The sequence below is a fragment of the Phalacrocorax aristotelis genome, chromosome 4 (assembly GCF_949628215.1).
Source record: "Phalacrocorax aristotelis chromosome 4, bGulAri2.1, whole genome shotgun sequence".
Taxonomy (NCBI): Eukaryota; Metazoa; Chordata; class Aves; order Suliformes; family Phalacrocoracidae; genus Phalacrocorax; species Phalacrocorax aristotelis.
This window is the reverse complement of record NC_134279.1, coordinates 76,621,739-76,647,772: the sequence shown is the minus strand read 5'-3', so window position 1 is coordinate 76,647,772 and position 26,034 is coordinate 76,621,739. Positions and strand designations below refer to the sequence as shown.

General features: G+C 37.4%; 1 protein-coding gene across 7 annotated transcripts in view; it reads right to left on the bottom strand.

Moving 5' to 3' along the window:
• The window catches only part of CTBP1 (C-terminal binding protein 1), a 248,851-nt gene that overhangs the window by 219,043 nt on the left and 3,774 nt on the right, over positions 1-26,034 (bottom strand). For 2 of the 7 annotated variants that reach the window (XM_075092090.1, XM_075092093.1), the window contains exon 1: positions 24,488-24,595. The exons of 4 other annotated variants lie outside the window; for them this stretch is intronic. The gene's annotated coding sequence lies outside the window, so the exon portion shown is untranslated. Of the gene's footprint in view, positions 1-24,487; positions 24,596-26,034 lie in introns of those variants that run through there. One more of the 7 variants, XM_075092101.1, reaches the window with a different exon arrangement.

Sequence of the window (26,034 nt, the reverse complement as noted above, 5' to 3'; positions counted from 1 at the left end):
TTTATGTGCTGATTCCGAAGCACAGTCATAACCATATCTAGCCAGTGCTTCAGCACTGAATACATGAAGTGTAAAAAACTTTAGATCCTTGCTTGTGATCTTGCTTTTTGCTGATGGCATTCATACAAGATTGGCACAATAGACAAATCACGCAGGGGAAAAAGGAGAGGCTTTAAAAAGATAAAAATTAAAATCAGTTAATTTAACTGACTTTGAATCAGTGACACCTCAGCTTCTGTCCTGTAAGTCAGAAAAAAAGGTCACCAAAATAAGATGTAACATGCAAATGCCCCCAAAAGCTAAGTGTCTGCCTATGAGGCATAAAACAAAATAAAAACCTTCTTCCCCATAACTACGTGGGAAATACCACTCTGATTACTTCTGTTAGCTATTGCTACATTTCACTCTTCAAAAGCATTCACAAACTATTCAAAAACCCTCAACTGGGAAAACGTAGCTGTTTATCAGAGCATTAACACTAGGTTCCTACATATTTAAGTCAACAGAGTTGATTTTTTACCAGATATATAGATAAAAAATAAAAATAAACTATTTTATGAACATCCTGCAGTTCCTATGAGAGCAGCTGTTACTGTAAACATGTTTTGCTAGAGGCAAATTCTGTTCTTTCTCTTTTCATGTAATTCCTGCTTTCCTCTAATTTTCAAGGTTGCTTTAGTAGGAATAAGACAATAGGCTGCCAAGCCAGGCAGCACTGTATTTTACATTTCACAAAAATATTTCCCCACACAGTAACACATTTTATACAACCAAATCTTCTTCCAAATCCTGAGAATGCAAAATCTGAGTCAATTCTTTGTTCTGTTGTGGTTCTTTTCAGGGAAAACTTTTAAACCATCACAAGCTACGCTACTACAGTACTGAAGCTACTCAGTACTCACTCAGTTTTCTGCATGAGATTTTGACTTACTGTATGAATTCTGCTTATTTCAGTTCCAGTTTAGTTTGTATAAATATTTTGCTTTATTATAAAAACAAATATGTTCTAGGTGATTTTTGTAAATTCACCTACAAAATCCATCACAGAGATCATACACACAAACACACCCCAATTATTTTAGCATTTACTAATGTGACAATCATCTTGCAGTACAGTATAAAGACACAGAAGCACAAAAACACATGAAGAACAAGGTATTTATGTACAGTCAACACAGATTCACCAAGGCCAAATCATGTCTGACCAACCCAAAAGCCCTCATGTGACAAAAGACTGTGGTTTGGACAAAGCGCCGCATCTCACAGCGGTCTCCTTTGGAAGGTGAGGAAGCACGAGCTGCGTAATGTTGTTACATGGGTTGTAAGCTGGCTGCACGACTAAGGCCAAAGAGGTGAAATCAGTGCTTGGCTGGTGGCGTGCAATAAGCCAAGCAACCCCAGGAGTTATTGTCTGATAGCTTTATCAGTAAACTGGAGGAAGAAACAGAATGCATCTACAGCAAATAGTGACAATATCAAGATTGGAAAGGGGGGGATTGATTCACCACATGGTAGAGCTTCAACTCAAAGGAACCTTGATAAACTAGAGGACTGGGCCCAAAGAAGGGTACCCATAAGATTATTACACTACTGGGCCAGAATGACCCCACACATCAGTACAGACTGGGAACAGACTGCAGCCTTGCAAAAAAGGTCCTGGGGATTACTGCTGTGGCTGCAAGATGAATGTGAGCCAGCTCAGGGAACAGCAAATATCATGGAGCCAAACTCTTCTCAGCAGCAGAAAGAAAAACCGGTCAAAAGGAAAGTTGCCGCTTGGGAGGTTCAAACTGGCCACAAACTCCTTCCCCGTGCGTGGGCTGCGCAGCAGTGGAAGAGGTTGCCCAAGAGATGGTAGAAGCTGTACCCTGGAGGTCTCCAAAATGAGGTAGACAAATACAGAGCTGGCATGACCTCATGCTGTCAACAGCTCTGCTTTGATGGGGAGGTTGGACGAGATATGCTACAGAGGTCCCTTACACACCAGAGGTTTCTGATTTGATTCTGCAAGAACCATTTGCAGGCATCCTTCCGTATCTTGACATTTTCTTTCAGCAAGGTTCTCTATATTAGCCAAGAGAAATCTATTTTCACATCAAATTTATCTACTGTAAGAAGAGATTTTCTCATGCAGGTACAATCACCTTCTGCTAAAACTAGATTTGTTAACTGTTTCAAATACTGTAACTAAGAAACGTGCCTCCAGATTCAGCTGTTAAGTAACTGGCAGAGTAACATCTCCCTAAAGCTAAAGCAATATTGCTGTTGGGTGGAAGGAATGTCTGCGATAGTAGTTATGTCCAAGCAAAAGAAGGAACTGCAAATTTGCCTCCATATCCTTACCCTCCCCCAAAGCTTCTGTCTGTGAGAAATGTTCAGCATTAACTGAAAGGTTGACCTTAGATTAATTGATTTATTGGCTTATAGCACATCAAAATATCTCAGTCTCTTGAGGATAAACCTTGGCTGCAGGATGTTTTTTTTTTATCCCCTCCCCCAAGCTGAACACCAGTATGTATCTGTGTGACAGGAAAAACAAAGTTAAGTCTTGGTTACAGTAGACACCATCAACATCTCCTTTATGACTTAGGCTTGTAACATTGGAGCCAATTTTAGATTCAGGCCTCTCCAGGTGCTCACATCCAAGCTAGGTCTAAATACTGCTGATTCAAAGGTTTGTAATTCATATGCAACTAAAACTCTAGTCCAGGCTGTTACTAACAGACACTTTCATTATTTCATTGTGTAGGTTTTTCTCTGACCTGAAAATATAGACCTTCCCTTCTTATAGCCTCCAGCATGCTACTGTAAAGTTTACTTGGCTTACCTTTTGAATATTTCATCCCTTTTCCCGCCTGCCACCACTTCTCTGTTACATTGAACAGGGAGTTCACAGGTGTGCAGTTAGACTGCACTCTGAAGACTTCTGTAGCCTACCCCAATGACAACTACTGCCTCTCACTCAATAAAAAGGAATTAACTTATTTCTTCCCGAGCCAGATTCCATCAACACACTTGTGGCATTTTCAAACAAGCACCTCTGAGCTTTCTGCTGTGAGGCATCTCCCTCACACTTGGGAAAAGCTCCCATATAAACACCAACAAATTCACTTAGCTACAGTGGTTCATAACCTTGGGCCAATCCAAGCAAAATCTAGAGTACCTCAGTGCCTGAGTGGCTAGTAGACCCCCTCAGAGATCAACTATAAAACTAGATGCTCCACAAGGAAAAAGGTAGAGGAAAATTTAGCACCATCCACATTTTATATACAGCATCCCAAAATGCTTTGTTTTAGCTGAAGAGTTAAAACCCACATCTCTCACCAACCAGAAGTGTTCTGCGCAAAGCAAGTCTAGAATAGGGTATCTTCCACTCATCTGGTTACTCCTGCGGCATGGCACAGGTAAGAATTCAAAGCTGAAAGGGGGGCAAGAGAAAGTATAGAGGACTATTCTGTAAGAAAGAGGACACCCAGCTGAGACAGAGACCTCAGGTTTGGTTATCTGCTTTTGAGATCATTTCAATATTTTGTAGAAAGAACTCAGGATATTTGAAAATAAGCAAATCTCTCAGTTCAACTTCCAAAGCAGGTTATTCAAGATGGTTATTCTGTTCAAGGTAAGGAGGCAGTGTTTATCTTCCTACTTCATGGCACACAGACAATTACTGCAAAGCCAGCATTCTTAGTGCCTCATTCTCAGGCTACAGAAATATTTCTCATAAAAGTATCCCACTAAACCAGTAAACAAATACATGTTGCCACCTGCTAGAAATGGGAAACAACTGTTCACAGCAGCGCAAATCTCTTGGTGCCACGTACAGTAGCTGTAAACTACTCGTCTAACTTGGCAAAGGGAATATTAGAGAAACTTTACAAGTCTTTGCACTTGTTTATGATAAGACATTAATTTATATCATTCCTGATTAGATCCATGCAAATACTTCTGATCTATAAATAAGACTCCCTGTTGAAGTGCGTGAAGCTAATTCAAAACAAGACATTCTTTCTCTGGAATGTGAGCAGCTGTGCAGAAAATAATTGGGATTGCTAGTCAAGGACTGCTATTTCAAAGTATTCCCCATGTAAACATGGGTTTTGTTATTCTACTCTACTATTCTCTATTGTACTTCATTTACAGTATGATGTTGTAGCTCCTTGATATCATTAGAGAAGAGTTAAAGGTATAGAGCCTTGTTTCTCTCAGCAGGGGAGCCACACCAGTGTCCCATCCTCTCCCAAAACACTCTGTCTGTTATGAAAGCAAGGATCAGAGCACAAAGCAACAGTTTCAGCCCGCAGAACACTATTATAGAACAACCACCATAAAGATCTTGAAAAAGCAAACTCTTAAATGTGCCCAATAGTGACCCTTGAAGCACTTCTTGCTATTTTCTCTCTCAGCAAATCTTCTGATGTACTTTATAACCAGTTTATAATCTCACTTTAATTTTCATTCCATTCCTGAAACTCTGCCATCTGTTATGCCTGAATTGCTGGATCAGTCTCTTATGTTATCCGAAAACAAAAAAGTTTCTGACTTTGTACAAGTCTCAGACACGAATTACAATTTCTCCAGTTAATAAAGTAAAAATTAAATTTAACCTCTCAGCATGATCAAACAAACTCCCAGTGTCCAGATATCTGGGCTCTGAAAATACAGATTTGTCTTCAGAAGATTTTTGGAAAAATCAGCATTAAAAATCAGCTTTTGTTTCCTCTGGCTGTAATCCTCTCTTTATTACTATGCCTCTTGGTAGTCTCCAGTTACAGTAGTTGCACGCTACAGAAAGTCAAGAGCTCAGATGAACTTTTCTTTAAACTTAATATTTGTAATAGGAAATGTGGTTAATCAATTCTAAGTAGTAAGTTACAATTTTTTAAACTATTTATTGATAGAGTTGGTTAAAAATCTCTAGGCAGTTTAGCAAAAAAAGTGGTTTAGGGTTACTTTTCAAAGAAGCAGCTGGGTTGGTAACTTCTGAAAACTTCTTGTCTAGAGGACATAGAGAGAGAAGTTGGCAAAGCGGCTGGTAAGCAGCAATAGCTCTGAATATCTCTGCCTTTCAAATTACTGGAAATCCAAAGCATGAAGCTCACACAGCAGACTGGTTGTGAGATGAACGCATCCCAGGCAGTTGTGACAGCCGTGAGCTTTGCTCAGTGTAAGTGATCCCAGAAAAGAGGCAGAAACACTGGGTTTAAGAGCATGAGGATCCGAAATTACAGTGCGGGAAGAGGCGACGGGCAAAAAAAACGAGAACAAGCACAGAAGTTGAGTGTGGTTTTACTCTCTCTCATACTTAGCTTCACAGTTCTGTCGTGAAGTACCAAATCCTGCAACAACAACTTAAACCAATTTTTGTAAGCAACTGAGATAGTTCCCTGGTAATGAAACTTCCATTTGAAATCACTTTACCACTGGTTAGAGCATTACTTTTTAGTTATTTTTAGTCTAGTTTTGTATTGTTTAGTTTTTTGAAAACACTTATATTTAGCACCCATATGTTAAGGAGAGGAGTGATTAAAGAGATTAAAGAATCAATAATATTCAGCCAAAGAGCCAGTAGTATAGCTAATAATAATATAAGCATATATATATAAGCATAGCTGATATTAAAATGCACATTAAACTTACGGACTAGTAAAAATAACACAGTTAGTATATGTATGCGAAATTCTATTTTTAAGGCTTGTTATTAGTGTGTCTTTTCAATTATGTTTTATTGCACAGAAAACTTACCTGACACAATTAAATCAGATTAAACTAACATGATTAAGGGTGCAAAATCAGGCACGTCAAAGTTAGGAAACACTGAAATTAGAAAGCAACACACTCTGCATTTTCCTAAATGTGAAGAAACATTATGAGAGAGATCCTGCCTTATATCAGAATGAATTTGTTTATTATACACTGTTCAAATCATGCTCTGAATGAGGAGATTCCTAATGTGCTTTTCTTTGGCACTTTCCACTGTAAAACTTGAACACTCACACATTCATTTGTTTTCATAAAATGTCTATGGTGAAGGAGGGATATTTTCCAATCTGCAAAATAAGGAAATTAAGGCACAAGAAGGTTAAGATCAAAGGTATTAAATTACTTCAAATAGCAAATATGAGATTCCTAGACCTGATTTCTCAAAGGACATGATATTGAGCAACGATTCGTATATGCAAATATTCAAGACCTGTGTTATAGTATACTATACCATTCCAAAGGTATGGTCAGTCAGCTAATATGTCAACCTAACAGCTCATTGTTGCTAAAGAAGGTAATCTTCATTCCTCTCCCTTCCATTCTTCCAAAGATTCCACAGCTTATACAGCTTGGTATTTGACTATTCAGCAAATCCATATAGCCCAAAGAACAAAAATAAAACTGAGATAACCACAAAAAATTATTAGCTTCTGCTGACTTAGTGAGCTAAACTAGTTTGTTAAGCAGTCCGGCAAGCAGAAGATTTGATGCAAAGGAGGAAAAGTGATACAGCCACAGGATGGGGAATGGGATTTCCCATCTGTTGGATCAGGTCCCACAACGCACCCATGTGAGTGAGTGGCTTCTTAGCAAATCAGACTGCAATGGCTCAAGGACAGACTGCCAAAACTGGCAACTATCCCAGGAAAGACTAGGAGTCACAAATCTTTCTAGCACTGCATCAGGAAATTAGATGTATTTTTCTTCCTTTTCCGCAGGAATCAGATTTTTTTCTGACTTCAATTCTAATACTTACCAGTATTAGATTCCTAGGGAAGAGATCTATCCACGGGAAGAACCTATTTCTCAGAAAACTGTACACATTCCAGTTTTTGTAATACAATGTAAAAGAGCTCATAAGCAATAACTTCTTCTACCATAGTTTTTGCACTGACCCTTCTACATATCTGACTGCTGGACTTCCACAGATAGGCTGCTCAGAAATCAAGCACAAACAAGAAATTACACCTCTCACACGCTGAATAAGGCAGAAATTCTGTTGACAACAGAATATAGAGATAACTAGTAAAAGATATCATCACAGTGAACAGCAGATCAAATTCATTTTATCAGAATTCTAACATCCACCAAGTTCTGAGGGTTTTACTTTGGAAACTTCTTAACTTACTTTAATATGTACTACACATTCACAAAGATCTCCAGCACTCTTTTTTAAAACAAAGGAATACAAATTCTGTCACATGGAGTATTACTGATAGTCAAAAGTTTCATATTTGCCATAGTAGATCTGCCACATGCACAGCGACAATTTCAGACTGAGAGTACAAAACAGATATAAATTGTCTCTGGGCAACAAGACCAGTCCTTAGGGCTTCACTCCATAAATATTCCCAGCTATGCTGATGCAACTGTTCGCAGGAATGCATGGTGGAACACAACACTGAAATGTTGGGGATTTTATTAAAAAAAACAAAAAACAAAAAACACAAAACCAAGAAAAAAACTACCCCACTTTTTAAGCACAGTTTACTTCATTAGTAAAGTTTACACAGCTGAAAGGAATTAGACTTCAGTGGAGGATCAGGGAGGAAGGAAAAATCAAATTGTACTTTTGCATATGAAACATCAGAAAAGTATTTCATTAGTCCTGCCACTGTGTATTTCTTTTTCCCCCAGTCTCGAGTCAACATGTGACCTTCTCATTGGGAATGGGAACGGTTAAGTAACTGAAAGATTCAATAGTCCAAACATTGTTATTTTCAACTCCTTTGTTCCTATTTCGACAGCAATCTAGTTATAATGGACTACAGGTTCATAGCGCCTCTTCACTGACTTTGAGGTTTGTATTTGCATGCAGTGCTTTTTCAGGGTTTGATCAAAATACTTGTGCTTGGGCAAATTCCAATAAACTAATAACCAGGTACAATTCCAAAAGCAATAATCTGAAATCTCTGACAAGCACTGGGAAGTCTGAACAACTCTCCTCCTTTTTCAATCATTCCTCAGCTGCAGATATGCTTCATTCTCCTTACCCCCTTCTGAGATGGAGAAACACTTTTCTCTTGGAATTCTTGAAAATATTCTTGAAATATTTCTAATTCCACATGCATTTTCATTTTAATGGCAATTTTTAAGTTGGTTTTTTTTTTAATTTTTCACTTTATTTTTTTATTTGGAGCATACCACACTAGTATAAAATTAACACTTGGATAATATGTTTATGATGGATTCATTAGTCACAAACTGCTTGTTCCAACAGTATTATAGGTGACACTAATGACTGAGTTGCAAAATTCCTTTTTAAATCAAATTAAGGCTTTTTCATTTACTTGTTTTTTAACAGCAAAATCCCTGACTGGGCTATATTACAAACAAAAGATGTTTGTTTGAAACACTGGAAAGAATTCTAGTCTGCTGTTTCCATCCCTTTGTTCAACCTCTGGTATGGTAAATCAGATCAGCTCCTAGGCTGATGTCTGGCAATCAGTGAACAGTATTCAAGTCTGTAAAATTTTTTGGCAGCTTATTGTCACTTTACTGGCTGTAATTAAAATAACAAGCAATCAAATAGTAATTTAAGTATTGTACATACTGAAACATACAACTTGTTAGCCAGCTTTCTACAAACAAGCATCCAAATGTTTTTCATATACTTTAGGTACTTCCAGAAAGCAGCAAGCGTATCAAAGTTTCACAAGTTGGTTTATTCTGCTTTTCACTCCCAGCTGTGCTGAGTTGACTCAAATGATCTCTCATATTAGTCACCAAATGAAAGGTCAATTCTCATTCTTCAGAGCTCCTACTGTTCTACTTCCCAGAAGACTAAAAAAGCATGAAAAAAATGTTTGACAGACATTTCTGAATACTTGAGTTTCATTTCCTAAGTTCCTTCTTAGCATAAAATGTATAATCCTCCTATAAAAGTGTTACCATTCTAAGTATCTCAGACTGAGAGGAAAGTTCAAAACAAATGAAAGCATTCTTTTAGATTCGTCTTTTCCTCTCCTCTTTAAAACAACCAATTCATAAAGCTTCTTAGTGCCAAATACTTATATACTCCAAATGCTTGAACTACAAAAGTTTCTGGTATACTATTTAAAGTACTCTTCATTTATTCAAAAAAAGGAAAAGATATTTATTGAAATATATGTTCAAACTTGAATTTAAAGCACTTGGGAATTAGACAAATTTTAATCACAGAAGGGCAAACTTAATAAACGTTTCTGAGACTCAGCATACTTGGTCCTGCAATTTCCCTGTAGCGATGTACACACTGAGAATGAAAAACAAGGAATGTAAATTTATGAGTAATTCTAGTAATACAATGAGATACTCATTATTTTAAATTACAACATGCAAGAACATTTACAAAACAGCCTGCAAATTCTCTTTTCCAGCTTCTCCAGAATAAGAGTGAAACAATATAAGCTATAATTTAAGATTTAGTTACCACATATATATACTCTCTTGGTTCATTTTTAATATACTAAAGAGGTTCAGCTGCAATATAAAAAGTAACAAAAAAGACATAGTGAACAACAAAGTAATATCACCAACCTATTATTTTGGTTAAAGTTATTTCATATCAATTCATTCTATAGAGGAGATTTTCAGAAATCATTCTGATTAGGGATTAAACTACTTCAAAAGTAGCACAAGAATTTCTGTGTATCATTTCTCTGCATATTATTTACCTATTCTGTTTTGTCGTTAATGAACATCACAATTTTAATACAACACAGAGCTGTTGTCTGGAACAAGCCAGAAAGGAATGCAAAATACAGTGTAGTGGACTTAATAGGAACTCAATTTTCAAGCAACAGTACCCCTTAGATGCATCTAGAGAATAGCCTGTGAGTGAGATCAACAGGACACACCAGCCCTCAACAGCATACAAGGTAAAAAGCCAAGATCCATTTCTGAACTTGAACAGTCTGCTAAGAAAGCCCCCATGATTCTAGGGGAAGATACCAGCTATCCTACTGATTTATCTTTAAAATTTCTTGGGTAAGTCGTTCCACCTGTTTGGATATCTAGAAACATGCTTTCTGCTATGGAAATTTCAAAGAGGGGAAATAAAAAAATACATATCTTAGAAGCTTTAGTAGCTTCTGTGGGCATAAATCAGTTTTAATTTAGGAACAACCAAACGAATCCCAGTCCCTGCCATGCTAACATAGCACATTCCATATAGCCTTGCTTTCGATTTCAGAACCACATGAAGTACTGCCATGTTTCCATGGACTATTTTGGCAACAGAAAGCAGACAGTTCTTCAAATCATCCAAAAGGAAGTTTTCAAGAATTTGACCCCAAGAAAGAAGTAGACAAAAAGAACCAGGTTTGAGATTACAAAAAATTTTTCATTCCTATGGTAAAACTTCAGAATTCAGCTGCCAATCAGCCACTGAAAGCAGTCTGAGAAATAGTCTTACTAAACCTTTGGACTAATGAGCAGTTCGAATTGCACAGTCTAAACAACATTTAAGTATTTCCAAATCAAGAGTTTGATTTTTTTTAAAATAGCAAGTGAATGCATTTCCATCCAGACACTTTTGAAGCAAATCTGCTGTGAAATAAAAAAAGGTCTGTTGCGTACAAATTTGCAGTAGATAAAACCTTAAATAAAAAAATACAGTCATTATTGGATGTCTGCTTTAATTAAAAGTTCATTTGACCAATTTCATCTGACTATTACTGCAGGTGGGCCTCTCAAGATCCAACTTAATTAGATCTCAAAACACTTGCTCACGCCATGAAGAATAGAACCAAAGTTACTGTTTCTCCAGCATAACTTTGGGCCTTTTGTGCAGACACACCATGAGATAACGCCCCAAAAAAATCCAAAACCTCCATCAGCCCTAAAATTGTAAACAGAATTGTCCTTACAGATGAACAATAGATAAATCTAATCATCAAATTTTTGGGCACAGTTTCAGATGGAACATTAAATAGTCATTCTCAAGAGTCTCACTTGGTTTACTATGCGTGACTAAGACTATGCTGGGAGCACACTAAAGTTTTGCTCATGAAATCTCTCACGTTTGCGGGGATGGGAGGGGAGAAACCCAAAGAAAATAGAAAACAAGGGACTCTCAAACACTTGCAGAAGCACATGGCATGAAAGTCTGTAAACACAGAGTGGAACCTTGTCCACACACCTGAATTCCCACCCACCTCTCCTAGAGATTCAGCCATCCAAGTCAGCGCATGCAGCCAAACGAGAAGGTATGCAAATGCTGAGCTTTTATTGCATAAGTAGTAACTGCACAACTACATAATTTCCAAGGCTGTTGACCTACTGTTAAGAACAAAATTCTTCAAAAACTCCACTTTCGGAGAAAACAACTTCATTCATGTGGATGCATGAACATAATGAACTCCCAAATGCTTTAGTGATATAGTCATGAATAAACTCATGAGGGCTGAATAAGCATTTACACAAATGCACTTCAAGAGTTCATAAAATAGCAGGCCACACCACATTATAAAACGTACAGGATGAAAACGCTCCAGAGCTGTGTCTCATATATTTAAAGCCAAATTGCAGAATACAAAAACCTGGCACGTTCTGAACAGAAACTTTTCAAAAGCGACAAAAAACGAAACACAGATCACACCAACTCATTGACTGGCGCTCCTAAACAGCTGCATACTAATGTCCTTGCATACATTAGAAAGTATTAAAGAACACTTTGAAATGAACAGACAACTTGAATCTTGGAGAGCTAACTGATAGCATATATTACGTACAGCTTCATTCTGGAAAGTAGTTAAACATGCTAATTATCGCTGACAGCTAACTGCCCAAGAATACACATGCCAAACAACAACAACAAAATGTTGACTTGAAGTTATATCCCTTTCATTAAAAAACACAATAAAAAAAAGTGAGAGGTACTGAAACTTTTCATGGTTGCCCTATTCTATTCTTAGGTTCATAGAAAAAAACTGGAAGAGAGCTCAAAAGGTCATCTGGCCCGCTCCTTTCCCAAGCCCAGATCATCTATACTTCTCTCATTCCTGACAGAAGTTGTCTAAACTGGAGCTTAAGTTCTCAGATAACAGAGACTGTGTAGGATTTCCAGGCAGCTGATCCCAGAGTTTCTGTATCATTATGATTTAAAAAATCTGTTGGTTTGATTTTAATGAAGTTCAACCTGCCTCACTCTCTCTTGCTGTGACTTAAGTTCATTATTTCTTGTACTCCCCACTATGACTCTATAAAAACTTCTTGGATACCTGAAAGCTGTTACGTCTACCCTTAGTAACCTTCTCTTCAGATTAAACTCTAAATTAGTCCTTCCAAGTCAGGCTTTCCAAGACTCAGACCTACATGACAATTTAATTTAAAATCTAATAAAATTCAATACAATTTAATACAATTTTATATCTTGCTATTTGCAGTGAAATCCAGAGTAAAATGGAGTACCACAAAATATAAAAATAGAATCTTGAAAGAATCCTAGAACAACCCCACGCTAAACAAACATTTTAAAAAGCCAAACCTGAGAGATTAAAGGGTTTCTTTGATCTCAATATTTCAGCCAACCTCAACATCATCACAGGTGAAATAATACATCACAATTTCATCAGTAACTTTCACTGATAAAATAATGAGCCAAGTGACAAGCCAGATGCTTCTTCTCATAAAACTATCACACCGGCAAGCACCCTCTTACTTTCACTGCTCACCTTCCCTCATCCTAAAACACTCATATTGATGCAAAACATATAACTGACAGGTTGTCAGAAGTGACCAACCATCTATACTACTTCAGTTCCCCAACTCACATCTGGTTTGGAGCTTACACATCCCTCTCACTAGCTGTATTAGTCTGTCACCTCACAGAAAGACCTTTCTTTAATTACATATTAATTTCCTTAATTTTGTCTCAACATTAAACATGCTATATTACAAAAACACCTGAGCCAAGTCAAAAGCAGCTGTTACTTTTAAAGAGAATTCTTTCAGAAATCCAACATAGAGAAATAGAAAAAGCTACAAAGTTTCTTTAAAGCAAAAGTGAAAACTTTTTTGTAGATAACGTCCAAACTTTAGGTCAAAACCAAAAATCTGGTCTTTAACTAACAGGTCTAATTATTGCCTGTTCTACCTGAGAAAGGGACTTTATGTCAGCCAGACTTTTATTAGAACAACTTGCTTTAACAATTCAGTTGACTTCTCAGCAATATTCAGCCCTATATTTTTGGACACTAACAGGCAACACTAGAAAACACATCAGAAGGCAAAGTGCACAAGCTATATCTGGTTGTTTAACAAAAAAAAAATCTAGTAAAATTAAATTGAGAAGGAACACAAAGGAATCCTAAGGGCATTATCTTAATTTCACCCTAGTGACCACTTGGCCATACCATGACTTACAACAGAACGTTTCTAGATCACCCAGATTATCCCCTACCAGTTCCAGTGGAAGTACAAGGAAGAAACAATGTTCAGCTTTAAGAGGAATAAGCCATTACAGTACTGGTGATATGTTTTAATACCAAACAGATGTTAATGTTTTGTACTGCTTGGCAGTGTTTTACTGTGCTGTAAAGCTGACTAAGACACAAGACAGAGGTGGCAGTTATTGTCTTACCTTTCAGGTCTACGTCATCTTTGTAGTTCATCAACTATAACCCAAATCCATTAAAGCCATACAAAACTACACAGAAAGCTAGAAACACCTTATAAATGTGACTATCAAGTTAACCTATGACTTGATCAGCATCAGATACTTTTATGTGACAAATTTAATCCAGAACAAAAAAATCTTCTATATCATCTTTGAATCACACATTTTCTTACTGCTATCTTGAATTGTTGTGATCTATACCTCATAAAAGCAGCAACCGCTTCAGCCAGGAGCACCAAGCCCTTTCCAGGGTATCAAAGCCTTGTTTTAACACAAACTTTTGGAACATTTGAGAGTTCATCTGACTTTTTTCCACGTGACCAAAGAAGAATCTAAGGATCTCTACCATAATTTCCTCACCAAAAAAGCATTTTTCCCCCAGGAAGTGTATGTCTGTCTAAAGCTCATGCCCACAATCAACCACCTTCCTAAACTTTATCTGAAATTAGAACTAAATGTAGCGGTTGTTTCAATGTTACAAAATCAAGTATGAACCTAATCCAAAAGCAGGTGGGGGAGGGAAGATATTCCCTCTCCTCCTGTTTCAGAGCTCAAACACTTAAAGGAAAAAGTTTCATTGCTTAGTAATTTGAGTATCATAGCACAATTCTTAACACAATCCACATGAATGCAATGACCCACAATGAAGATGGTCTACATCTGAAACATGGAGAACTGAAAACTGACAGCATCCCTTTTTCGGTCATTCTGCTTTTTCATGTGAAATGTATTATAGGGTTAACAAAGCTGACTGAGTTTGGTCTTTCTATCCCCTTTCATCTCCTCCTGACCCTAGATTAAGAGTATTTTTTTAAAAAGTTTGGGTCAACACCAGATTTTTTTTTTTTAAACACCAGATTGGGAGACACCTGTCATAATATCTCTATTAAGCACAACTGTGTTCCAAATGCTTTATTATATTAGTGATCTTATAACATACGTCTCCAAACAATCTATATCATGAAGTCTTTCTTCATAAGCCTGCATTTAGGAAGCAAAAGTAAGCAAATACAAGTGATTAGTAGCTTATTTCAAATCTTCTTGCAATAGTACATCCACAGTCAAAAAGAAAAGGGAATCATTCCCAGTTTGACAAACAGCAGCCACAAAAATAAGGTGGCACCTTCACACTCCCTCCTGCTCTATAATCTAAGTAACTCTATCATATCCTCCCCAGATCAGGGACTTCCAAATAGGAAAGAACCACCCCTAACTACATAAAAGCAATGCAAAGAATGGATAGGGAAGTCGTCTCACTGGGGAGGACGTGTTGCACCAACTGTCGCTATTCGAATGCATAATTGTATTTCCAGGCTCAGACAATGAATTTTCTGCCCTGCATTAGATAGGTATTAGGTTTTCACAAGCAACCCATCCACACACCACACAGAAGGGAGAAGACAAAGGGTGTAAAGTTTAGAGTGCTAGCACTAAAAGCAGTTGGTGACAAGATGCCAATGTTTTCTCTAGAGAAAAGGAAGGACCATATGGATCATCAGGCGACTACACAACCTGCTATAGGACACTTTTTGCTCTGAAGGAGCAAGAAGATCCATTGAAACATTCCCTTCTAAGCCTCTATGGGGTACAGAAACATTGATGAGGCTGAACCTTCTTTCTTTCCACTATGACAAAAAGAAAGGTAGATATTTTTGAGACAGCCTATCATCACCTTACCTGCAGCACTCATCTAGTCCATCAGAACCCACTCTCACTACCAACAGCTCAGCATATCCATTGCACATTTGCTGTACTTCCGAGCAAGCGCCATTATAATTCATCTGCATCGCACGTCAGGCTTGCAGAGAACTTTGTTAATAGTCAGTTACTTTACTGCTTGTCCGAACCATCTTCTGTGTCCTGCTTCATACTCTGACAGACCCTTCAGGGATATCCTATTTTTGGTTTTTTTTTTCCAGACTGACATAGTGTCCAGCAGAACAGAAAACTGGTCTATAACTAGGTTTAAAAGGCACTATAACCAGGCTAAATATGTATTCTGGATAGATTAATCTCACACAGGATTTAGCACACTTCTCTGAAAACAGAAAACTCTCAAGACCCTTTTTGGATTGTACCAGGATCTCTGAAAACTCAAACAATGGAAGCTTTTGACCTGTCGATTCAGATTCCAGATTCTTGTTGGATCTGGGTTTCGCAATTGGCAATATGACAAATTCTTTTCCCACACAAGAACTGTTGCAGAAATTCGCCCCAATGCTTACGTAGCATAACCTTCCTAATTACTCAAGAGTCACCAACTGAAGAGGGAAGCCTTCATCTCAAAGTCTGCTCTGGGACATGCGACTGCCAACCGCCATGAATGTTTGTCTTTACGTTTGACCAAAAATATTTTACATTCTCAGTGTTTGGCAGCAAGACTAAAGAGGGACAGGGTGTTTGTTTATCCTGCTGACAAGCTGCACCCATAAAGCTTAAGGGATGCACCGCATTTGACAATAAAATATTGCTGGAAATTGCCACCTTTGATAGATCACTTACTTGTTAAAATCCCGTATATTACTGATTTGTGTATATACCAGTTTCATTACTCATAATGATTTTAGGAAAGAACTATATTCTTCCTTAGAGAATCAGCACACTCATAATAAAAGACAATTTCTTTGTTACAGTATAGTGATAGTTAATATGTCAATATTTTATTTCATTTAAAATTTAAACTGAATTTAGTTTTAATTTAATCTCGAGGAAACTATCCTATCCAGAGGTATGTATCCAGATGTTGAACAAAAATGAAATGTTGAATTACAGCCCAGTGCCTTATCCTACTCTTTGAGAACTATTTTTATTGTCATTCTTGACATCAATGTGAACACCAGTTTGAAAAAATACTGAGTCAGGCTGCGGATTGTATAAAACTTTCACGGCAGCAAAACTAAATAATGCAGCCATTAGTGTAAAGAGAAATGGATTATTTTGACAAGTATAACACTGGGCATAACACAGTTTTTAAATTAAAATTTTACTGCAATCCCAAGCTGATGAAATACATAACAGTTTTGCTAGCAAAGTGCGCCAAGTCTAAGCCACAACTTTACAAATACCTCTTCAAAATCATATTAAAATTATCTGGTCTTTATAATGCCTATTGTTTACATCATGCTTTCCATTTCAAGGCTCTTTCAAGCACATGCAAAGACTGCTAATAGCAAAAAAGCTAATTTAAGAGAAAAACCCATCACCAGATAGCTTCCTTATTGTAGGCTAACTTCTTAAGATGATAAGACAAATCAATATCTACACTGCATACTTGTGGCCACTTTGCAGTGAACAGTCTGCTTTGGATGTTTTTATTATGTATTCACCAGTTACTGTTTGCAACAATAGTGACTGTCATTTTTAATTAGCATTGGGTAACAGCCTACTAGCATGCAAGACTTTCTATACCTACAATAAATAACCATTGGCTCAAAAAAAAAAGCTTTTATAGCAACTTTAGGTATACATTGGCTTCATGGACTTCAACACAGAATACCATACACACAAGAACTTCTTCCCGAACAACACAAACTTGATTAGTGCCACCCAATCCTGATTTCATACCAATTATGAATTTATGAAAGAATGCTGAAACTACAGCAGCCACACTCTTAGAAATGAATGCTTGTACCTCTTAAAAAGCCCCCTGTGAATCCATAACAAAGATGGTAATGTGTTTTAGTAATTAAATTTTAAAGTCAAATGATGAAATTAAGAAAACACCTTTCAGGATGCAAAGTTATCCCAGTCTGAATGTTGCAGTTAGGACTCCACACAAAACCCCTCACTTTTTATAACATAACTTGCTACTATTTTATAACATAACTACTTTATAACATAAATTGCTACTAAATGCAACATGAAGGAGAGGTACTCGAAGAGTTGAAAAATTGACACTGGATATTCAACAAGCTACTGTTCCACATCCAGATCACTACTTCTCAAACATTAATTTCTATTTATGACATTGTCCAAATTCACAGTAAACAACATTATGGAAATGTCTGTCACTCAGAGAAGCAGCTTCCCAAAAATGACACCAGTTTCACACTAGTCCCAAAACATCCAGCAGAAATACAGTGCTCTGCACACTTCAACCTCACCTTTCAAGTGTCAGAGTATGTCACTGCTCTTCTCAAACCATTAGAAAAGATTTTGGACTCCACTTCCATCAGTATAATCCGAGGACCTCCAGCTAACAATAGTCTATCTGATTTATCATTATTATGAAGATGGAAAAATGCCTACCAAAATCAAAGCATTGGGATAGAAAACAGCTGACAAAGTTGTTTCTTGAGACAGAAGCGAACAGAAACACACTAAGGAACTTTCAAGACAGTATTCCTAATTTTCAATAGGACATGCTGCCCATAAGCTAGGAGAATGGTCAGTTTAGCATTTTATCCTATATAACCCTACAGCCAGAAACCATGCACTTACATCTTCAGGCTCGCTAACAGACCATCCGTTTCTCCCAAGACAGACCTGGACAATCACAATCTATGAACCACCTCAGGACTAGACTGCTGTGCCCTTCCTTACCTAATGCAGACATTGCTCCATCTAGAAACACATCCGAAGGAACAGTAAATCTTACTGGCATTTCTGGGAAGCTTGTGACAAGCAGGCAAAGCTATCACCAATGGGCTCTAAATCAGGAAAAAAAAATTTTATATATACATTTAGAACACACTACTGCAAGGCAAAACCACTAGCAACCAACCATAAACACTGGAAAAATAATGAGGAACAGAGGTAAAGATGTAGTCAAATACAGAACAAAACAGCTTAAAATCAAATGCAAGCATCCAGAAGTTACAATGACATTAAAGAGCACTTAAAATATCTGCCATACTTATCTATGTATCTACTAATTTGGCTGTACAATGCTAATAGAAATTTGAAACTATCTGTTCTTACAACCTGTGCCCTCTATTGCCAACCTCTTGTGCTCTATAGGTTTATACTGCTTCCCCAACTCACAGCAGGAGCAGGCAATCTTTCCCGTACAAGTTCTTAGCACTTCTACAGGTTAAGTCCTCCCTTAAGTGGGCGGGCAGAGATGCTCAAGTTAATGAAATCTTGGTCACAATGCTTTTAAGTCTTATTCAAAATAAGTATCAATGAGATCCAGAAACTTTGGTACACAATCAGGATGCAAATGTGTTTATTTTGATACAGTCACATCAGGATCAGGAAAGTTAAACCTTGAATTGCTCCTACAGCGATGAATACATCACCTTGTTTTAGACATCTTCACCAGTATAACAATGTAGGGCTGAAAGCAATACTGTATATCTTAAACAGATTAAAGGATTTAATCTGCTTAACTTTCATAGTCCAACGACTCTACCACAATCTTTACTTTCCTCAAGTTGACTTCCCAGGAGGTAGAATCTGCAATATCAATTTCCTGTCCCACAGTTATTGAGTAGAATGGGAAATGGCCATTTTTTTCCCCAGAGAATCTTTCCCAGATACTTTGACCCTAAAAGTAAACAGGATCTTTTCTTTATTTCTGTGCCAGCATTTGGGGAAACGCATCAATGCATGCCCAGCAACATAAGTGTAACAGCTCTCTTCGATTGTGTCTCATGGTCTGAACTCCACTGGCCGCCTTCTCCCTCAACTCATCCTGAAGGATGTCACGGACTTTTATTTTTCTATCTATTTCTGCCATAAGGCCTGAGGAGCAATACACTAACTGCATCAGACCAAATTCACATCACTTACGTGGAAAAGTCAGAATGACGACGACACTGGTATCACTCCCTTACTGCAGAAACAGAGAGTGAAAGAAGAGTGAATGTTCAAAAAGTGACTATGCTTAAAAGCACTTAGAGTAATATATTCTTTAAATATCAACTTCTATCTCTACTTGCCTGTCACAGCACAGCAAAAACAAAGTACCAAAAAAGAAGAGGGCATACACATACATTTTACAATTTGAAAGGAGATACAAAGAAAACATCACGCCATACTCCTTCTGGAGGCGTATCAGGAAGCAAAGGAGGGAAATGATGAAAGATCTAGAAAAAAGGCTACACAAAAGCTTTTACACCGTCATTATTTCCTTGGAAAACACAGGGAAGCAATTCCAATTTGTGCACACATTACCGGTTCACACCATTCTCACTGGTTAACTTTCCTCTACAAAACCAAGCACAATTACCTGAGAAAGGTAGAGAAATACATTATAACAACAGAGCTTAAGTTGTAATGATTTCCACAAAAAACCCACATAATCTTTACTGTTCTAAAGGGAACCTGTCATGTAGTTGATGCTCTAAGATTTATCAAGCTAACAAATGACATAATTTACTAGATAGACCATGCACTCCGTTTCTCAAAGCTAAAAGAATCCTTCTCCACACACACTTACTGAGAAACATAAACAGAAGCTGTTTAGCTACAAAAAAAACCTTTTATTTATCCTATTATTTATGTTCTAAGACATATTCCAGGCACTGTGTAGATAGAAAATACCATTACATAAACAAATTTTACAAACTAAGCCATATTGGCTTGTTCTCCAGATGAAGAAAAATATTCCTGTCAAATGGAAAACTGTGGGAGAAATTAGTTTTTAAGATTCTAAAGTTCTTTTTTAGAATAAAATCTTGTTCTTTGAACACCACAATATAAGTAGATTTTTAAAAGTGTTTGGGGCTGTTTCAACTATATCCAAGAATAGAAAACAACAAACAGCCATTTTCAATAACAAAATACTGACTATCTATAAAGAAAAATATACTAGTAGATAATCGAAGCAGAGTAACACATTAAGGAAACTGTGGACATTTAAGATACACTTTGTACTTCAAACTATAATTTCTTAAATTTTACTATCAAATTTAAATATTTAACTGCTCCTCTCTGGCAACTGATTACACCAATCAGTCCTTGGCAAGTCACAAATGATAAGCCTTATTGTGAACTATGAAGAATGACCTGTAGGGGCTGACAGGCCAGTCTATTTCTTTCTAAATTTTGTTTTGCACTTTTTAAGCTATCCCAAACATCCTACCCACTGCACCTGAGACCAGTTTACATAGCTTCATATGACATGCAAATGGAGCAAGAATCATCTCTCAAAGATCTTAGAACACATGAGACTTCACATTGTGTTGGAGAATTTCCATGACCATGCACAAAGAGAACAAGATAAATACTGTAAACTTTAATCCTGAGAATTCCTATTCACTTCAACAGACCCAGTGACTTAAGAGAAACTATTCAGCTGTTTGAGATTGAGCACAAACATGGCTGTTTGCACTGGAATTCTCAATCTTGCATTTCTGGTTTTTGCAATCTACAAATATAACCGAGAAGGCCAGAGGTTCTCTGATACTAATATAAATAGTCTCACTGGGGAAATGGAGAGTTCTGTTTTTTCCAACATCCTAAAATGCTGTTAAAAACTACACTTCTGGCTGAATCCCAACAGAACAGCTGAACACGTCAATGAAGGCCCATCTTTTGTTTGAAATTTTAAAACAGAGATTGATAATGTGCCAATACTCAATAACAAGGTACTAACCAGCCAGCTGATATTCAGCTACTTACAAAACTTCTAAATTAGCAGCAACAGTCTGGAAATACCTCATCAGTGCTATCCCTGAGCTTTTTTCTGATTATCATCAAATTTTTTAATGCTTAATGACTTTTGATACAAATATTATGTGAGCATCCACCATCTATTGGTCATATGTGCTGCTGTAAGACAAAATACCGCTTGTCTCAAATTTCATCAGTAGATATCAAAGTACTTTAAAAAGGAATTACCATTATACCCCTTCCATAGTTGGAAAACAGAAACAGAAAGTGAATTGACCTGGCCCAATCCAACAGCAGAGCAAAGAAAAAGCTCTTTGCACCAATTCAACTGTCCTATCCATTAGGTTGAACAGTGCCCTATGCCTGAAATACCAGATATATCGCCCTTAAATATAGTATGTCCTAATAAAGAAGGATGATAACAATTTCAGAATACATTGAACAATGAAATTAATTGTCACGCATCAATAGCTATATCTGAATCTTGCTCTAGTTTATGGAAGCTTGCTGCTTCAATCTAAAATGGCAATCTTTATATAAATAAAAATATTATTCTGAAATAATAATCCATTATTAAAGCAATAACAATGTGCCATTCCTTTCAAATGTCAACTCCAAAAATAGGGAAAAAAGCAAAGTATTGTCCACTAACAACAGCAATGGAATTTTTCTTCATCCTCTTCCTCCCTATTAGGGCAGAATATGATTAGTGAGTTTTTAATACATTTCAAGAAACCACAATTTAAATACAAAAATCAATAAATGTTGAGTTGATTATTTCTATTGTGAAAACAATTTGTAATGAATGTGAATTACATTGTTGTTGGGTCTATTATTTATCATTTTGCCCGACATCCAAAAGTGTACATACGTTCCATTCACAGGTTTAATCCGCACTGTTGTAGAAAATGCAGTCTCCTAAACAGGTGTCTGATAACACACTCCTAGCACACTTGGGAAAGGAAAGCGTGGGATTAAGACCCACAAAAAACAAAGAGTATTTCCTAGCAAATCCATAAACACCTTACAAGTTGTAACACCAAGTATGCTGAACTAGGAGTTCCCCTGTAGGCTTTTCACAAGACATGTTTTTGAGCCACTACGTTGGGCAGGGAGGCAGGAGGAAGGGAAACTCAGAACTTTAAAATATTTTATTAAAGATGTTTCTAATATGTTACCAAAACCCCAGTATGTTTTAACCTCTATTATTAGAAAGCTGAACATACCTCATACCCCCAAGATCTCTCTGCACTGTAAAAATGAATGTGCTTTTCACCGTTATAGGAAAATGGTCCCTCTACACTGGAAATCAAACCTGGCCTCTCCCATTTCCTAACTCTTCCAAATAGCTAATCACTAATTAGTATCTCTGGTGGTTCTCTCAGAACATGACTCTATGTGCAAGCATGACAATGCTTCCCATATCCCTCTGAGTTGATCAGCATAATCTGAAGTTCCCTGAAAAGCTCAGGGTAACATTGAACCCTCTCAACTCAAGTAAAATCAGAAACATGGTCAAAGTCTCCCTGGCTGCAGTTCAAACTCTCCCAATATTTACCAGCCAAAATACTAAGCTCTGAATTTATTTTCCACTTCATATGACCACCATTTTTGAAGTTTAAAAAACCCCACTAAATACCTATCATATGCATGCTTAAAAATAGGAATGCTCTGCAATCCAAATAAATCAATATCGCTTAATTCTGCAAGAACCTAAAATGAGTTAATTCAGAATATCAGACCTTACCTGATCTTATGCTGCTGTCACTTGGTAATGTAAAAATCTATGCTGGGTTTTGTTGTTGTTTCGTTGGAGTAGGAGGATTATTTTAACATGGAGAAGATTGATTTCATTCCTGTATGCATGAGCTGCTGTTGACATTCCCAACCAGAAAGATTCCTTTCTAGAATTATCATCAATATATATTACAAGAGAGTGTTTACTTCCACCCTGCCTCTGTTCTAAAAGCCTCCTCAGTGTTAATTCCCAGAGCAAGGCTACAGGTCTCCTGCTCAAAATTTCTCTTTAGATTTTTCTAATCCTTTTCTCCTTAATCTCCATTATACAAAAAGAAATCCACATATGCATGGTCTGTGAGAAGCTAAGTAACTTTACCTCTCACCATAGTTACCACATCTGATTTAACCACTGGCTCCGGACATTGGATCATTGTCCTTTAAGATTTAAGATTTTATTTGTGTATGCCTCGACACATGCAACACTCTCAAAATCCTGCTAACAGACTGATTTTATTATCATTAGTAGACAATTACATTTCAATTTATGCGACTGTAAGATAACATACCATCCACCTCTGCTGTTTCTGTACTGTGTGTTGTTTTCCAAGACCTCAGAAGCTAAAATGTTTAAATGTGTTACTATGACTGTTATTAAAAAGATTTTGTGTCTAATTCAATTCTTTGAATGATTCTGAAACAATTTTACATTCAGGTTTTCATTAGTGTGCTCAACTATTCTATTAGACTTTTTTGTTTCTCATGGTAACCAATTTTATTTGACTTAACAGAAGCTGTTCAAATATTTAAAGGCACTCCGAGATGGCAGGAGTTTATCTAGGAGCATACATGTTGTGTCACAGATATTCCTTCCCTTGCTCTTGCTCGCCTTTTTTTTTTATTTTTTTCCTCCTCCAAAAAAAAACAGTAGCAAACAAACGAGATCTCGACCAGCCACAGCGTACCGGGAATGTGCTCACTTCATCTGTTTATGTTGAATATTCAAGTTACAATGGGCACATTTCGAAATTACAAGCTCCGTAGTTAAAACAGATGCTTCTTACGTTCCTTCATATGCACTGTATCCCCCTGCCAGTATCGCCAGGCGCAACGCAACAACTCCAGTATAAACATCTGCAACACCTCTCGGTTTTGTTAACATTCTTTCACACATTTTCTTGCTAACTCCGAAAAGGCTCAACGGTGTAAGAAAAAAAAAAAACCCAAACAACAACAGTGAAATTGGAAACATCTGCGAGATAGCTACGGAAAAGGGAATGAAACATGAATAAACAAAAACATGGCGAAAGTGGCCTGGGGTTGTTACACTGTCAGATCATTTTTCCAAGCCCAACATCAAGGCTTTTGTTACAACCAAAGCGGTCATTTGCATGGAGAACCAACAGGGTTTCTTCTTCTTCAGCGTTTCCCCGGTCGCAGCACACACTCGCTCTCCCCGCCAGACACCGAGGCAAACCTCCGCTCTCGCAAACACCCACCACGGCCAAAGGCACACGGATCCGCACCCCCGGCGCCCACAGATCGCCAGCAACGCTCCGCGGCGGCGTAGTTTGCTACTAAGGCGTAATTTAGGCATAAAAATAACAGACAAACCTTTGGAGCGCTGCCCCAGCCGGAGTTCCTCTCCCTCTGCTCTGCTGTTACTGACAAGATCAGGCTGAGATTAACAAGTCCATGCTACTCTGACAACCTTGCTCCTCTGGCTTTTGCACACACACCGCCGGCTTTAAATAATACCAAACTTTCAGAAAGTTAAAAATGGAATGAATTAAAGGAATGTAAAGCACAATGGCAGGAAAGCAGAAAACACTGCCTGGACAATTATTGCAGCAGCACGCAGGGCACAGCTCTGTAGTTAAGGCTGTGTCAGCACTTTCTTTCTAAACCCCCCCATTTTTCAGGGGGCTGTAACTCAGAAAGCAAAAAAAAAAAAAAAAAACAAAAAGTGCTCAGGGCTAAAAAATTGCTCGCAGGTAAACGCCCTCCCCTTTGCATTTTAAAACATCCATTCAGACCATTCAGAAAGTTAGAGGAGTCTGTGCACTTTACCACTTCACTAAGTCCCACATGCCATTTTTTATGCAAATACAACTCTTCTCACATTCTGAAAGAATCTGATCTGCGTTGTGAATTTTGCCCCCCCACTTTTTTAATAAAGGCAAATTAATAAATACTGACACCTGAAAACCGGTTTGTGTACACATGAACAATTTCTAACCAACTTTTACACGCATGCATTGCCTGAAAGGTACCAGATTAGTAACCGAGATATTAAATTGTCTGCTCACACAGCTGATTCAGCACAGACAATGGCCTCTGCTGAGGTCTCAACTCTAATCCATTATGGCAACTTTGTTACCTCAATTGCTGAGGGCATCTACATTTTCCCCTGATAAGGAAAGCGTCCTTATAATCATGCTAAAATAAGGAAACAAAGCGTTCGGTCTGCAATTACTACTTTACAACGATGCTCTAAACTGTGGCACATCAGCGAAATCTCTCCTGCCGGTGTTAATCGCTAGGTTTTGTTGGCGGGGGCTTTTTTTGTTTGTTGAGTTTTTACACCCTTGGTAATTTCCTCCATATACAGAAATAAACACACTAACTTCTCCAGCCTATTTACATAAGCCAGATACACTAATACACTCTTCAGATGTAAGCTTAAAGTTACAAGACCAAAAAAAAGAACCATATAGTCATATTATCACTTCCCTTTAAAGTAAAAATATGCACTTAATGTAAAAATTGAGCAACAGCCTAAGTCTGCTGGGCAAGAAAACCAAAGCATTAAGTTTTGCCCCTTTTAACTGATATGGAATAGCCAAGACACCAGGCAGCTCACTTGAACCTTACAAAACTCAGTATGTCAGCACTTGTTCATCAAAAGGTGTGTCTCTGCTCTCTATGAATTTCTGCCGCCGCAGTACCGTTGCACTGTATTATATCAAATCAATCAGCAGCCATTAAAATGGAACAATCCATTAAAAATGCTCAGTTGTTGTGAATGACTCGGTAAAGCAACAATTTCCCCAGTAAGAATTGTCTCATCCTCATTATCTTCTAAAAGTCATAACACTTACTGAGTATCTACCTCAAGGTATCTGGTATTAGTAGATGTCATCTCGCATTGCTGTCTTACA